Source organism: Rhinolophus sinicus, linkage group LG06 (genome assembly GCF_036562045.2).
Source record: "Rhinolophus sinicus isolate RSC01 linkage group LG06, ASM3656204v1, whole genome shotgun sequence".
Lineage (NCBI taxonomy): Eukaryota > Metazoa > Chordata > Mammalia > Chiroptera > Rhinolophidae > Rhinolophus > Rhinolophus sinicus.
The window spans coordinates 27,224,643-27,237,967 of NC_133756.1; the positions used below are offsets into that span (position 1 = coordinate 27,224,643).

The following is a 13,325-nucleotide window of genomic DNA, read 5'->3' on the forward strand; positions in this document are numbered from 1 at the left end:
ACATCCAGTGGTCAAAGCTGGGAAGTGGGAGGACCAGAATAACACTCATGAATCAGGTCAGCCTGCCCCTATCTTGGGTGTGTGGAGGAAGGAAAGAGAAGGCCAGTGAGGAATCTTTGAGGAAAGCCTGAGGAAGCGGATTTCGTTTCTTGAAACTCCATCCTTTCTCCTGGGCTACGTGAGCAGTTGGCACACAAAGAAAAGCCTGCACACTTCTCCGACCTCCAGGCAGGTGTCCCTGGAACCCCAGAGAGGCAGACAGACAGACGGTAATGTTTCTCCTCTCCAGACGGCATCCTCAGCAGCTGCCACTGACTCAGCCTCCCCACCCTCCGAATGGGTGGGGTAGGCGGGCAGCCCAGTCTGCAGGGTTGCCACTGCAGGTGGCACCAGGAAGAAAGTTGCAGACATATGCAGACACAGAGACCGTTGATTTTCCCCGGAACTCAGGGACATTTGCAACTCTCCTCTACCTGTCACTTGGCCCCACTACCTAGCTCAACACAAACAGCCATCAGGGCCCTCCCTTGGAAATTAGGATGGTCAGTCCTTGGAAACTCAGCAAGTCCAAGCTGAAATGGCCTGAGGGACTGGCTGCATTCCCCTGGAGGAGAAAAGGACCATCCACCTGTTCCAGGAAGACCCAGGAGTCCTGGCTGCAGGATCCAAAGAGCTGGAAAAGCTGGCAACTCGTATCCAGGGTGACTTACCCGTGAAGCACAGCAGGCACAGCACCTGGGGACCACGCTACTTTAAGTGAAAGGAAGTGTTTTCGTTTATGCCAGTGCAGTTGTAAAGTACAATGATATGCACATGCATGTGTACATGTATATTTATATTTATGGGAAAACAGTGTCCAGGAAGCCAAAAGTACCTGGAGCCCATGAATGTCATTGCAGCCTCGCTCACATCACCTCTCTGGGTCTCAGTTTCCTCATCTTTAAAGTGCAGAGCACATAGCACCGTCCTCACTGTTCCCTCCCCAGGGCTCTCCCTGAACTATCACGGATCTGACCACTTCCAGGTTTATCAAATATGGAAGGTTCCTCATGTACATACTGTGTTATGTTACAGCCTCATCCCTTAGGGTTGCATTTGAGGCCTTTCACTGTTTTCCACTTTGAGCTTCCATCACTCTCCCCCTTTCCACAGCTCTTCAGCTAGAAACACCGTGCCTGGCACTGACTGTTTTTGGAACATGCTGAGCCTTCGCACACGCAGTGCCCTTTTGCTTCAAAAGTACCCCCTCTTCTCTGCCTGAGAGTCCCCTACGTACAGCACTGCTACATAACTTGTGGTACCCAATGCAAAATGGAAATGTGGGGTCCCTTATTCAAAATTTGTTCAAAACCTCAAGATGGCAGAGCATTAAACCAAGTCTGGGGCTCGTTTGAGGTGGGGGGCCTGGTGCTGACGGCACGGGCTGCGCGCCTATGAAGCCAGCCCTGCCTCCTCCTCTTCTGAGGTCAGCCCAAATTCCACCTGCCTTTTGAAGCTGCCCTTGTTCCCCAAGACAAGTAGTAGGAAGTCGCAAAGAATTCCTTATGCTTCAGGCAGTATGCTAAGTACTTGATACAGCCAAGGTCTTACTTAATCCTAGCAACCACCCCATGAGGTAGGTAGAGTCACGGTCCCCATTTTGCAGATGGGGAAGTGGAGGCTCAGCAAGCAGGTGGCAGAGCTGGCATTGAAACCAAGGACTGCCTGAGTCCAGAGCTCATGCTGTTATCAGCCAGGCTGTACCAACCCTTCTGATGCCATGGCTTTTTAATCTTGCCTCTGCCCTCTAATTTCTAAAAGCCCCAGGCCCTGGCCCTGATCCCTCAGTCCGTGGGCACCCACCTTCTCAGCACCTCTGCCCCACCTACACACCCTAAGAAGCAATGCGCTTCTTCCCAGCCTGGAGTAGCTTCCGGTTTCATGTTTCAGGGGACGTGTTGAAATATCTTTTCCCTGAGATACCTGTGAATTATCGGTCAGCCCTTCCACATTTCCTTTAACACCAAGTCCAGTCCATTTGGTCTCCGTAAGTCGCCCCAGCCCTGTGCCTTACCTCCAGTGCCAGTGTTAGTTCAGACCCTCTTTATCCTTGGCCTTCTTTATCCTAACGTCCCCCTCACTAGCCCTTCTCTCTCTCCAATCCATCTGACACCCTGTAGCCATCCTATCTTGAAAAAAATGCAAACCTCATCACGTCTTCCTTCTTCAAAATCCTTCTGTGGCTCCCTGTTTTCCTCAGGTCCCTTAGACTCTCACACAAGACCCTGCCCCCTACCCTCCCCCCCACTGGAACCCTCCCACATGATCATCGCTAATTATTTGAAATTCCCAGAACTAGTCATGCTTTCTCATACCCCCGTGACTGTGCACAGGATGCTCTTCTACCCGGTATGTTCTTCCCCAAACTCTTAGAAAACCCCTCTTGACAAGTTGACTCATTTAGTCTCACCTCCTCCAGGAAGCCTTCCATACTGGCCCTTCCAAAGGCTGAGTTAAGAGCGTCTCTCCAGCCCTGCCCTACACCCCCCCTCCCGCCATAACTCCTAGAGATCTTTTCTGGATCAGTGTTTACTTGTGTCTACCCCATTGGGTTCAGACCCCTGTGAAAGTAGGGACCGCATCTGATTAATCTCTGTGTCACCAGCCTCTGATGTTAGACCTCTGTGGGATCCAGAAAGCACACAGTAGGTGTTTTATGAATAAAATCTATAGATGAATGATGATTGGGCCAAGGTGCGTCTGACCCTGTTCACTTCTCTGGCATCAGGGGCCCTAAAAAAACACAGCTGGGCATAGTCACGTCTCTGCAGCAGGCAGAGAACAAGTGTCTGGGTTAGAGCGGGAACATTGGTGGTGACTCAGAAGGAAGGAAGATGGAGAGATGGATTGATTACCTATTGTGCTTGAAGCTTCTGAGAGGAGACTTACATTCCCACAGAGAGGAGATGGAAGAGTGTACTTAGAAAATGAATCATATTAAAAATGGAGACCTTAATTTCAGCCAAAAGAATAAGCTGTACAAAAGCAGAAATTGAATCGTAGTGTGCTATGGCTCAGCTGTGATATACGCGGCCACAATACTATAAACACTAAACCTAACCAAAACTTATGTTTGAACTAGATTGGGAAGTTGGCGTAAGGTGCAGTGACTGTAGGGAACAGAGCTACATCTTTCTCTTCCATCATAGCAAGTGCACAGAGCGTACCTCAAAGTGAAAATGAAAAAGAGATGTTTAAACGTATTATTTAGAAATAGGGAGTTAAATATTGGGAAAAATAGCGGTCAGTGGCTGCCTCTGGGCAATAAGATTTGGGCGTGGGGGGGGATGGGGCTGGAGAAGGGGCCTTATCGAACTATCTGACTTTGCGAACTATGTACATGATGTTGGGAAAACACACATATAAATTTTAATACATCGCCTGTGGTTCGAAGGTGATGATATGGCATGAGGCAAGAGTCCCTGTCTGATCAGTTTGACTAACATCCCTGAAACGCCACTTGGGGCAGTTCATCCAAGTCCTCTTGACCCTGGAACCAAACTGGACTGGGCCACCTTGTCATGCCCTCAGTGACCCGACCCCACCCTCCCACACACTGGCCTCGTCCCATTTCTCCTGCAGACACTACAGCTCCCACCTCTGGGCTTTTGCTCAGGTTGTGCCTCTGCCTCCACGTGAACACCTTTTCTCCCTTTTGCCTTCTCAGCTCTTCCCTCCAACACTAAGGTCGTTTGGGACAAATGATTTGGTCATTTGGGCTTTTCCCAGGCCCATTCTGCAGACATTTGAGGGAACTTGTGTATGCTGGGCCTGCCTTCCCCTGGGCTTCTCTGTCATCCCTGCTCTCTCGAGGAGCCATGTTCCAGTCCCACCTCTACCATCCACAGCCGATGGACCTCTCTGAGTCTGTTTCCTCATCCAGTTGAGATCTTTCGGCTTACTTGGCAGAATGTTTGTGAGAGAGCTCAAGCTGACCACCTGATATCCAGCCCCCTCTTCTCCAGGTATTTCCTGCCTAACGTGGCAGCAACTGCAGCAAGAACTAACATTTATCAAGTGTTTACAATGTGTTGGCACCCTAAGTCATACATCATCTCATTTAATTCCTGCAATGGGTAACATTATTCCCATTTCACAGATGAAAAGATAGAGGCTCATCCAGGGTAACTTGTGGGTGAATCTACATGTCACCTCCTATATTAGGCCACAAGCAACTTACAGGCAGGGAGAATTGTACATCCATGTTCATTAGAGGCATAATTCACAATAGCCAAAGGTAGAAGGAAACCTGTGTTCATTGACAGATGACTAGATAAACAAAATGTGGTATATACATGCAATGGAATATTATTCAGCCTAAAAATCAAAGAAATTCTGACTCCTATTACGACATGGATAAATCCTGAAGACATTATGCTAAGTGAAATAAGCCAATCAGAGAAAAAGACAAATACTGTATGAGGCCCTGATATGAGGATCCTAGAGTAGTCAATTTCATAGAGACAGAAAGTACTGTGGTGGTTGTCAGGGGCCAGTGGGAGGGAGCAGGGGATGAGGAGTTGCTGTTTAATGGTACAGTTTCAGTTTGGGAAAGTGAAAAAGTTCTGGAGATGGGTGGTGGTGATGGTTACACAACAGAGTGAATGTGCTTAGTGACACTGAACTATACACTTAAAATGGTTAAAATGTTAAATTTTATGTTGTATATTTTTCCTTTCTTTCTCTCTCTCTCTCTCTTTCTCCATATATATATGTATATATATATATATGTATGTGTGTGTGTATATATATATATATATATATATAATTTTTTAAAGTAGTTAAATACAGAAAGTAGAATAGGGGTTACCAAGGGTTGGGGGGGTAGTTATTTTTCAATGGAAACAGAATTTTTGTTGGAGATGATGGAAAAGTTTGGGGTATATGATAGAGGTGATGGTTGCACAATATTGAGAATGTACTTAATGCCACTGCATTGGACACTTAGGAATGGTTAAATGATAAATATCATGAATATTTTACCACACACACAAAAAGGCAGCGAGGTGTGGTTCCTCTTTGATTTCTCTGGATCCTGAGTCTCAAGCAGGGCCTGGCACACAGTAGGTGCTCAAGAGCATCTGTTGATCTGAATAAGCTTCCGTTGAAAAGGACCAGAAGCCTTCAGCCTGGGAGAGATTGAACAGGAACAGAATTCCACCCTGAGTCAGTTCTGGGGCCAGTTCTAACTTCCCGGTGGTCAAACGTTCCATGGATGTGTGGAATCCCCCAAGACAGAGACAGAAACTGTAATTTCATAATTAGAGAGCTGCAATTAATTGCTAGGCATTTTACTTACATGTAATAGGAGCTAACAAGAGAGTGCTTATTCTATACCAGATATTGTTCTAAGAGCCTTACAGAAATACCTCTGTGATTGTTACGATTGTAATTCCCATTTTGTGGCTGAGAAAATTAAGACACAGAGAGGTTGCATAACTCACCAAAGATTCACACAGCCAAATGTCAGGGTAACCCAGACTTGCCCCAAGGCAGTCTGGTTTGCTTACTGGCCATGTTTTGTGCTTTTGCTTTGTGCTGTGTTGTCGCTGGCGTTAATACGTTTCCCGAATCCCTGCCCTGGAGGGCTGGAGAGCCTCCTCAAAGGGAGAAGGGCAGTCAGGAGCAGGGCTTTGGAGGCAGGAGTGTGGGATCCATGTTGGGTACCAGCCCACGCTTGGGTATCATGCAGACTTGGTTCAAGGCCCAGCTCAGGGTTTGTTCATCGCGTGGCACTGGACAAACTACTTCACCTCGCTAATCCTCTGGGTTCCCGTCTGTAACGTGACTATAGCAACAGTTTCCACCTCACAGAGTGTTGTAGGGATTAAATGAGTGAGTAAGTGTACACCCCGTAGAGAGCGTGATGCTAGGGTGTGGGGAGCGCCCATGAGGTGGGAGTTGGGATCCTGATCGCTGACTTCCTGGAAAGATCTTGGGCAACTGCGCTTCCTGTCTGAGCCCTGCTCATCTCAATTATGAAACAGAGTTACTAAAACCAACCGCACCGGTTTGTTGTGAGGATCAAACAAACACCGTGTTTTATGTTTTGTGTTTACATCTATTTATAACTCTAACTCATTCTCCAGAAGTATTTAAGGCAGCTACCGTGTTTCCCTGACAATAAGACCTAGCCTGACAATCAGCTCTAATGCGTCTTTTGGAGCAAAAATTAATATAAGACCCGGTCTTATTTTAATATAATATAAGACCCGGTATTATATTATATTATATTATATTATATTATATTATATTATATTATATTATATTATATTATATTATATTATATTAATGTTATACACAGTCTTATATAAGAATGGGTCTTTTGCTCCAAAAGACATGTTAGAGCTGATTGTCTGGCTAGGTCTTATTTTCGGGGAAACACGGTAACAACAATAAGAGATTATTTTTAACTTGAAAATGAAGAATATAGGCCATGAGAAAGGGATGACAAGAGAAAAAAAAAAGGAAACGAGATAATAGTTTAAAGAGCCTGGCGCTCTGGCATGTATTAGTCACTCAGTAACTACTTAGCATTGTTTCCTGGTGGTGATATACCTGGTCCCTGTGAATCTGGCTACTCACATTATAGTTAATTAAAGTCTGACTCAGCGTTTGGGGTGAGAGGGACTTCGGAGGGCATCAAGGGGCAGCCTAGGGAAGGCAAAGCAGAGATGAGGTTTGAAGGCTCGGATCCCACTTGCCACTTCAGAGAACTCAGACTTTATTTGCATTACACATTGGGTTTCTGAGTAAGATTGCACTTAAAGAAAGTAGACCCATAGGGAGGGAAGGAAGGGGGGAGGGTGAGAAGGAAGAAGGGAGAGAGAAGGAAAATTAAAAGAAGAAAAACACTGGCAACTATAATTCCTTCATTTTACAGAGAGATGTTGAGGAGCAGAGAGAAGGGGCAGCTAAATGCACTTGGCTGTTTATGTTTTGTAGGACTTTTCATTTGGATACTTCCCCCATTCACAAAATAAATCCTTTCTTAATTGATCTCCATTCAGCAAACATGTCTTGAGCCCCTACTGTGTTCACATCATCATGCTAGGAACTAAGCTGTGAACAAGATCCGTTTCTGCCCTCAGGGAGCTCGGAGTCTAGAGGTGGGTTCAGAGGTCCATAGATCCAGAATGAGAGGTGCTACCACAGGCTTGGAGCCTGTTGACGGGGAAGCCAGCCCAAGTTGAGGGGCCCAGGACAGCTTCCCAGAGGAGGGGATGCTGAGTTATGTCTCGAGAGAAGAGTGGGGTCTTTTCAGGCAGCCAGTGTGAGGCCAGGCTCACCCCCTGTTCTCCTGACCTTGGCACTCCCTGCCTTCCCTGTCGCTACTTGTCATTGTTTAGTCGTCTTCAGTGCCCGTCTCAGTGATCTGGGGGCAGGAAGCCTGTCCATTTGGCCCTGCTGTATCCAATGCCCCCAGAGCACAGGAAAGAAAGGGAGGGAAAGGAGGACAGACGGAATTCCAGGAGCACATGCAAAAAGCCAGAGGTGGGAAGCAAAATGGTTCTAAAGAACTTTGGGTTGTTCTGGATGGTTCTACCCCCAGCAGACGACGACTTCCATCAAACATTGGCTGGGTTTTACTTTGTAGATGATGAGAAATTGCGAGTTGTGATTTGGGATTCACTGACTAGGGAAATCTTTGGTGGTGGGTGGTGTTATGGCAGCAGATACAATGTCCAAGGGATCTGGAATCAAGGATTTGGAATAAACTTCAGGGCCTTTCAGGTACAGCCATTCACCCAACAGATCATCAACAGTGTGTGATGAACAGAAAACGTGGGTCCTATTCTCCAGCGACCTGGCCCTCCTAGCGTCGTTGTTAACTGACCGCCTTTAATGAATGCAGGATGTGTGACGGGATGTATCTTCTGGCTCTTCTAAGATAATATTTGTTCCTAGTTATTGAGCATTCGCTTTGTGTGATGAGTTTTACATACTATTATTTCATGGACTCTAAAATATGATAGGTTATAAGACACACCATCATTTCAGAGATGCTAGCTTAAGTATCTTCGGATCTATGAGCTGTGGTATAGTTATCCTTAATTTTTGTAATAAATGTAACTAATATCCACATTTATATTTGAGAAACTGAGGCTCAGGAAGGCAATGCACTTTGTCCTAAATCTCACAGCTCATACTTAGCAGAACTATGTGGCTCCAAAGTCTCTCTCTCTCTCTCTCTCTCTCTCTCTCTCTCTCTCTCTCTCTCTCTCTCAGGCCCTTTCTATCATCTTTACAAGTCTTTCTAAGATTTCCTTCCATTTTGCTACAATAGGCAAAACTCTGCCCCTTCTTCCTGCTGCCACCCAGCCCGGAAATATTTTGCAGTGTTAATTTGTTTTCTCCTCCTTGCATTTTCTGAGTGAGCAGATCAGTTTGCCACCACAATTTCATAAATTTCCAATTAGCCAGGTGCTCCCGTGTGACCCACCTCCTCAAGTCTGTCACATGAGTGGAACACTCCTATTTTCCACAAAGACTTGGGCACCCCACCAAGAAGTGCCACGTGCTTGGTGCCTCCTTCTCGTTCCTCTTCTTCCTTTCCTTTTCTCTGTTGCATTAACAGAAGACAAGCATGCTCATAGCCCCAGCAGCGCTGTGCTGTCCCCCACACTGCTCAGGTGCCCATTGTATAAATGTACCACAGTTTCTTTATCCGGTTGTCTATCGATGGGCATTTCTGTTGTTTCCATAGCTTGGCTATTGTGAATAACGCTGCAATAAACATATTTTTTTCAAATTAGTGTTTTGGATTCCTTTGGATAGATATCCAGGAGTGGAATTGCTGGGTCATAAGGAAATTCCATTTTTAAGTTTGTGAGATATCTCCATAGTGTTTTCCATAGTGGCTGCACCAATCTGCAATCTCACCAACAGTCATGAGTGTTCCCTTTTCTCCACATCCTCGCCAACACTTGTTTGTTGATTTATTGATAATAGCCATTCTGACCTGGGTGAGGTGGTATGTCTTTGTGGTTTTATTTGAATCTCTCTAATGATTAGTGATGCTGAATATTTTTTCGTATGTCTGTTGGTCATCTGTGTGTTCTCTTTAGAGAAATGTCTCTTTATGTCCTCTTCCATTCAACAAGTGCTTATGGGATTATTGACTCCCCAAGGGAGTGGTTCTCAAAGTCAAGTGTGCTTTAGAATCAGCAGAGAGCTTGGTAAACAGTCCTGCATCCAGCAAGTCTGGTTCATTGGCTCTAGGGACTGGGCCTTGGAATCTGCATTTCTGATAAGACCTCCTGGTGATTCTGAAGCAGATGCTAAGAGAACCATGCTTAGAGAAATCTTGTTCTTCTGAAGAAAGGTGGGTACTGTGGCAGTTAATAAGAATACCAGGAATCTCACACATGGACATTTGATGTCACAGTTTGCAAGATTAGTTAATATTAGTTTAGCTATACCACCCTTGGAATAAAACAAATACAAAATAAAACAAAATGCATCTGTGAACTCATATAGAAAACAGGGGCTGTGGAGTTACAGAATCAGACCCGCTTACCAGGTAAGGGTCCTTGGACAAGTGACCTAACCTTTCTGACACTTTGTTCACTCATCTGCTTACTAGGCAGCTTAATTCCTACCGTAGAGCCTTGTTGTTAGTACTGAATGAAATATTGTATGTAAAGTGCCCATTTTAATGTCTAATAAATGTTTGGCAAATAAGGAAAAAATGAAGCTAGCATACTGTGATCTCTCACTGTTTGCCAAGAAGTGGGCTAAGGGCTTTATGTGCACTGTGTTATCTAATACAGCAGCCTGCAAGTAAAGGCACCAATTTCTCTATTTGGAGGTTCACAAAGGTGACAGGACTTGTCCAAGGTCACTAAACTAGTAGCAGGGCTAGAATCCAGACTCGGGTCTCTCTCAATTTAGAAATGGAATTCTTACCTGCTATGTTTTTGTGTCACTCAGAAACATAACTGATACAGTCCGTCAAACAACTCTTTTGGGATTTAATCTCCATCCTGACATCACACTGTAAAAAGATCACGGGTCGAGGAATGAGGAGAATAGCAGTCCTGGCTCTGCTGCTGATGGCTGTCTGAACTTGGGCAAGCCTTCTCGCCTCTCTGGACTGAGGGCCCATGATTCTGCATGTAGGTGTGGCCTGTACAGCAGGCTGTTGGGCATATCCAGGGTGATATCTCGTCAGAAGCAGCTGACGAGATGGGAGCAGAGGAGAAATTTGGTGTCTCCTCATGCCCAGCTACTGGCCTCTAGAGTAGGTTCACCCTTCCTTCTCCCCTTCAGCCTCAGGTGCCAGTACACACTTTCCAGGAGATGGGCATGAGTCTCCCTTGGCAAGAGGTGACATCTGCTTCCAGAGGGGTAGGCACTGTGCAAGAGGGGATGACCACAAATATAGGACCCATAATAGTCGGCCCCCTATTATGGGGGGGACACTAAAACACAACCGACACCCCCAACAATAACAGGCTGGCTGTGCAGATCTTTTACCTCTTAATTGCCTCTCTAGAGAGGAAATTAACTCTTCCTGCTGGGATCATCAGAAACAACCAGAGGGCCAAGAACTCAACTAGGTCAAAAGAAAGGAAACCTCAAACCAGAGCTCTTCCTGGCAGTGTGAAGCAGAGGTTAAGAGTGAGCTCAGAAGTCACACATGCTCAGGTTCCGGTCCTTGCTCTGTCACCAACTAGCAGTGTGATCCTGGACAAGTCATTTGGCTAATGAGTGTGGTGTCCTAATTTTTCAAATCTGGATAATAATACTACCTGTCTCATAAATCAGTATGAGGAAAGACAAAGGTCTGGCCCATGTACATGTGCAGTGAGCATGTGTTCTTATCCAAGTCTGAGCTCATCACTCTGAGAGGTTTGGTCTCTTCTTCTTTCATCTCATCCAGTTCTCCAGACTTTCCTAGCAGTTACTAACTGCGAGGACTGGTTTTGGGCATTGAGGTTTTTGTTTTTTTTATTGAAGTTTATTGTGGTGACAATTGTGAGTCAAGTACATAGGTTTCAAGTGTACAGTTCTGTAATACATCATCTATATATCCCATTGTGTGTTCACCACCCAGAGTCAGCTCTTTTTCCATCACCATATATTTGATCCCCTTTACCCTTGTCTACCATCCCCCTCTCCCCCTATCCTCTGGTAACCACTAAACTATTGTCTGTGTCTATGAGTTTTTGTTTCTTCATTTGTTTGGCATTGAGTTTTGACAGATACATAAGTCATAATGCTTGCCTCAAGGAATTCGCAGTCAGAAATTCCTAAAATCCTTGTTGACCTTACCACCCATATACTAATAGCTGTAATGATAATAATAATAATAATAGTAATAATAATGAACACTGCATGCCATTCATCAGACAATTATTATATGCAGGCATAGTGCCAGACGCTATACATACATTATTTCTAACATTCATAATCATCCTTTGGGATATGCATTACTCTTCTCACTGATGAGGGAGACTGGGGCTGGAGGAGTGAGGGTGACCAAGTTCCTTGTCAAAGGTTCTGCAGCCAGAAGTGGTAGCGCTCGGATTCGATCGAGGTCCTCCAGAGTCCAGTGAAGCCCTCCTCTTCCCAGATTGCCTCCATTGTGCTTCAGCTCAGTCCTGCCCCAGGGCACAAAGCTTTACTGATGGGCTGTCCTTTCTGAAGGACCTCATTTAATCTATACAACCACCCCCTGGAGAAAGGACAAAGGATGCAGAACCTGTATTATTGTTAGACCCATTTTCCAAGTGAGGGGACCGAGAGCAGGTGAAGCAATTTGCCAACCATAGCTCAGCTTACGTTGTATTATACTGAAGGTAGTAGGCCAAGTAAGTTATAAAGACGTTGAGTGTCTTAAGATCAAATAAAAGGCAACGCTGAGGCTGCTGCTTCCTGAGAAGCCCTTCTGCAGAGGCGAAAAATATGTGCAAACAAAACCAACAGCTTTCTTTATGTTCCCCAAAGTTGCTAAAAATGCCTGCGGGTTTGCACACAAGCAGACTCTGTGCTCACAATGCTGTGTGGCTTCTGGGTTGGCTCTGGCAAGAAGAGACCTGGCAGGTATTTCTCATGTCTTTGTTAAACACACACATCAGACAAGAGAAGGGTTCTAAGGTAGTCCCAGGGTGTGGATTTCTGCCAAATCTCCTTTTATTTGTTGTTAACTTAGGGAAAAAAATAAAAAGACATATCATGGATGAGCCCACAATCCCCTGAGGTAACTGTGTTGTGGTGAAAAATGCATCCCCTGTACTTGGAGTGAAACCACCCTGCATCCTAATTCGGGTTCTTTCACCTGTAAGCTCTGAGGTAACCTCAGTCTGGCCACCTGTAAGACAAGTTATGCCTTCTGCAGGAATGGAAGCTCCATGAAGGCAGGAATTTTTGTCCGTTCTGTTTGTTCCCGCGTTCTGGTGCTTAAAACAGATTAAGTGTTCTTACTTAGTTGAATGAATGAGCGAATGAATGCATGAGTGAGTGAGTGAATGAATGAAGGAGTTGCCATCTTATAGAGTTGTAAGCTTGTAATAAGATCATGGAGGTGAAATTGCTTTACAAATTGCAAATTGTTATACAAACGTGAGGATTTACTATTATACACAACCCGTACTGGTTCTATCATTTACATTTATTCAACCAGTCAGCTTTTTCTTGGCTCTGGTATTGTGATCCAAAGAAATATGAGATATGGTTCCTTCCTCTAAGTGCTCAGAGTCCAGTAGGAAGATATACAAGTAAGTTAAGCACTAAAATACAGTAGAGGTAAACATAGGGTGCTAGGGGAACAGATTGGAGAGAATGACTGATCCGTACTGGAAAGGGGTAAGTCAGGGAACTTTCTAGAAGAGGTGTTCTGGGATAGTACCAATTTCAAATCTGTTGCCAGACTTTTCCTACCACACGTAGGCCTTTGGGTCACTGGGTTTCCTTATTGCCCTCTTTTTAACTCTCGTATTGTCATTTCCATTATAGTCACTCCCAGACATACAATTTCTCTTCTTCCCACTTGACACATGACCCTGCTCGGCAAAACCCCAAACCTGGTTAAAGGTGATTCTCTACCTACACTGCTGCTACACCCGTGCAGTTAACCATGGCTTGAGAAAAACATCCAAACATGCTGTTACCAGGCAAGCTACTATAGTTTCTTCGTTACTCTTCCATTCCCAGCTGGTTCAAACCTCTGTCCTCCGAACTCCAACACCTCCTTCCCCCCTCATTACTTTCAGCGAAAGCCCTTGCTTCCCACCTCAGTGAGGAAATAGAAGCCCTCAGAAGAAAAGTTCCATAAGCTCCCA

The 13,325-nt window shown here is 45.2% G+C and overlaps 1 long non-coding RNA gene across 1 annotated transcript in view; it reads left to right on the forward strand.

Moving 5' to 3' along the window:
* Positions 1-13,325, forward strand: part of LOC109453069 (uncharacterized) — a 280,383-nt gene that overhangs the window by 136,244 nt on the left and 130,814 nt on the right. The gene's annotated exons all lie outside the window — the stretch shown is intronic.